Raw genomic sequence first — 2,500 nt, 5'->3', positions numbered from 1 at the left:
CTTCCAGCCCCTTTCATGAAGGACTACTTGTGCATATTGCAAGATGTCAGTTTCTAAGTGAATGAGCAAAAGAGCATATAGCACCTGGTATTCCCAGGCGGTCTCCCATCCAAGTACTAACCAGGCCCGACCCTGCTTAGCTTCCGAGATCAGACGAGATCGGGCGTTGCCAGGCTGGTATGGCCGTACGAAATAAGTTGACAACCATAGGCTACTTATCCATATACAGATTTAGCAATTGACAATGCAAGGTGGTCTCTCTCTCTCTCTCTCTCTCGTGTCAAAATGAAAACAGCTTCCAGCCCCTTTCATGAAGGACTACTTGTGCATATTGCAAGATTTCAGTTTCTAAGTGAATGAGCAAAAGAGCATACAGCACCTGGTATTCCCAGGCGGTCTCCCATCCAAGTACTAACCAGGCCCGACCCTGCTTAGCTTCCGAGATCAGACGAGATCGGGCGTTGCCAGGCTGGTATGGCCGTACGAAATAAGTTGACAACCATAGGCTACTTATCCATATACAGATTTAGCAATTGACAATGCAAGGTAGTCTCTCTCTCTCTCTCTCTCTCGTGTCAAAATGAAAACAGCTTCCAGCCCCTTTCATGAAGGACTACTTGTGCATATTGCAAGATGTCAGTTTCTAAGTGAATGAGCAAAAGAGCATACAGCACCTGGTATTCCCAGGCGGTCTCCCATCCAAGTACTAACCAGGCCCGACCCTGCTTAGCTTCCGAGATCAGACGAGATCGGGCGTTGCCAGGCTGGTATGGCCGTACGAAATAAGTTGACAACCATAGGCTACTTATCCATATACAGATTTAGCAATTGACAATGCAAGGTGGTCTCTCTCTCTCTCTCTCGTGTCAAAATGAAAACAGCTTCCAGCCCCTTTCATGAAGGACTACTTGTGCATATTGCAAGATTTCAGTTTCTAAGTGAATGAGCAAAAGAGCATACAGCACCTGGTATTCCCAGGCGGTCTCCCATCCAAGTACTAACCAGGCCCGACCCTGCTTAGCTTCCGAGATCAGACGAGATCGGGCGTTGCCAGGCTGGTATGGCCGTACGAAATAAGTTGACAACCATAGGCTACTTATCCATATACAGATTTAGCAATTGACAATGCAAGGTAGTCTCTCTCTCTCTCTCTCGTGTCAAAATGAAAACAGCTTCCAGCCCCTTTCATGAAGGACTACTTGTGCATATTGCAAGATTTCAGTTTCTAAGTGAATGAGCAAAAGAGCATACAGCACCTGGTATTCCCAGGCGGTCTCCCATCCAAGTACTAACCAGGCCCGACCCTGCTTAGCTTCCGAGATCAGACGAGATCGGGCGTTGCCAGGCTGGTATGGCCGTACGAAATAAGTTGACAACCATAGGCTACTTATCCATATACAGATTTAGCAATTGACAATGCAAGGTGGTCTCTCTCTCTCTCTCTCGTGTCAAAATGAAAACAGCTTCCAGCCCCTTTCATGAAGGACTACTTGTGCATATTGCAAGATTTCAGTTTCTAAGTGAATGAGCAAAAGAGCATACAGCACCTGGTATTCCCAGGCGGTCTCCCATCCAAGTACTAACCAGGCCCGACCCTGCTTAGCTTCCGAGATCAGACGAGATCAGGCGTTGCCAGGCTGGTATGGCCGTACGAAATAAGTTGACAACCATAGGCTACTTATCCATATACAGATTTAGCAATTGACAATGCAAGGTAGTCTCTCTCTCTCTCTCTCTCTCTCTCTCTCTCTCTCTCTCTCTCTCTCTCGTGTCAAAATGAAAACAGCTTCCAGCCCCTTTCATGAAGGACTACTTGTTTATATTGCAAGATGTCAGTTTCTAAGTGAATGAGCAAAAGAGCATACAGCACCTGGTATTCCCAGGCGGTCTCCCATCCAAGTACTAACCAGGCCCGACCCTGCTTAGCTTCCGAGATCAGACGAGATCGGGCGTTGCCAGGCTGGTATGGCTGTACGAAATAAGTTGACAACCATAGGCTACTTATCCATATACAGATTTAGCAATTGACAATGCAAGGTGGTCTCTCTCTCTCTCTCTCTCGTGTCAAAATGAAAACAGCTTCCAGCCCCTTTCATGAAGGACTACTTGTGCATATTGCAAGATTTCAGTTTCTAAGTGAATGAGCAAAAGAGCATACAGCACCTGGTATTCCCAGGCGGTCTCCCATCCAAGTACTAACCAGGCCCGACCCTGCTTAGCTTCCGAGATCAGACGAGATCAGGCGTTGCCAGGCTGGTATGGCCGTACGAAATAAGTTGACAACCATAGGCTACTTATCCATATACAGATTTAGCAATTGACAATGCAAGGTAGTCTCTCTCTCTCTCTCTCGTGTCAAAATGAAAACAGCTTCCAGCCCCTTTCATGAAGGACTACTTGTGCATATTGCAAGATTTCAGTTTCTAAGTGAATGAGCAAAAGAGCATACAGCACCTGGTATTCCCAGGCGGTCTCCCATCCAAGTACTAACCAGGCCCGA

At 46.9% G+C, this 2,500-nt stretch overlaps 9 non-coding genes across 9 annotated transcripts in view; all 9 read right to left on the bottom strand.

Annotated features, from left to right (window-relative positions):
* Positions 1-72: 72 nt before the first annotated feature.
* LOC146243875 (5S ribosomal RNA) lies at positions 73-191 on the bottom strand. Its single transcript, XR_014735042.1, has one exon. It is a non-coding gene; the product is annotated as a 5S ribosomal RNA (ribosomal RNA).
* Positions 192-367: 176 nt separating this feature from the next.
* On the bottom strand, positions 368-486 carry LOC146243874 (5S ribosomal RNA). Its single transcript, XR_014738015.1, has one exon. It is a non-coding gene; the product is annotated as a 5S ribosomal RNA (ribosomal RNA).
* Positions 487-662: 176 nt separating this feature from the next.
* Positions 663-781, bottom strand: LOC146243873 (5S ribosomal RNA). Its single transcript, XR_014738014.1, has one exon. It is a non-coding gene; the product is annotated as a 5S ribosomal RNA (ribosomal RNA).
* Positions 782-953: 172 nt separating this feature from the next.
* On the bottom strand, positions 954-1,072 carry LOC146243872 (5S ribosomal RNA). The gene has a single exon (XR_014738013.1). It is a non-coding gene; the product is annotated as a 5S ribosomal RNA (ribosomal RNA).
* Positions 1,073-1,244: 172 nt separating this feature from the next.
* Positions 1,245-1,363, bottom strand: LOC146243871 (5S ribosomal RNA). The gene has a single exon (XR_014738012.1). It is a non-coding gene; the product is annotated as a 5S ribosomal RNA (ribosomal RNA).
* A 172-nt stretch (positions 1,364-1,535) lies between these two features.
* Positions 1,536-1,654, bottom strand: LOC146243870 (5S ribosomal RNA). Its single transcript, XR_014740057.1, has one exon. It is a non-coding gene; the product is annotated as a 5S ribosomal RNA (ribosomal RNA).
* A 204-nt stretch (positions 1,655-1,858) lies between these two features.
* LOC146243869 (5S ribosomal RNA) lies at positions 1,859-1,977 on the bottom strand. The gene has a single exon (XR_014738712.1). It is a non-coding gene; the product is annotated as a 5S ribosomal RNA (ribosomal RNA).
* A 174-nt stretch (positions 1,978-2,151) lies between these two features.
* On the bottom strand, positions 2,152-2,270 carry LOC146243868 (5S ribosomal RNA). Its single transcript, XR_014740056.1, has one exon. It is a non-coding gene; the product is annotated as a 5S ribosomal RNA (ribosomal RNA).
* A 172-nt stretch (positions 2,271-2,442) lies between these two features.
* Positions 2,443-2,500, bottom strand: part of LOC146243867 (5S ribosomal RNA) — a 119-nt gene continuing 61 nt past the window's right edge. Inside the window, exon 1 of the ribosomal RNA XR_014738011.1 lies at positions 2,443-2,500. This exon is cut by the window's right edge and continues 61 nt beyond it. This is a non-coding gene — a ribosomal RNA (5S ribosomal RNA).

This window comes from Hypomesus nipponensis, chromosome 20 (genome assembly GCF_054491055.1).
Source record: "Hypomesus nipponensis isolate SF chromosome 20, ASM5449105v1, whole genome shotgun sequence".
NCBI lineage: Eukaryota > Metazoa > Chordata > Actinopteri > Osmeriformes > Osmeridae > Hypomesus > Hypomesus nipponensis.
The sequence above is the reverse complement of the archived record's forward strand: the minus strand, read 5'-3'. Positions and strand labels throughout refer to the sequence as shown.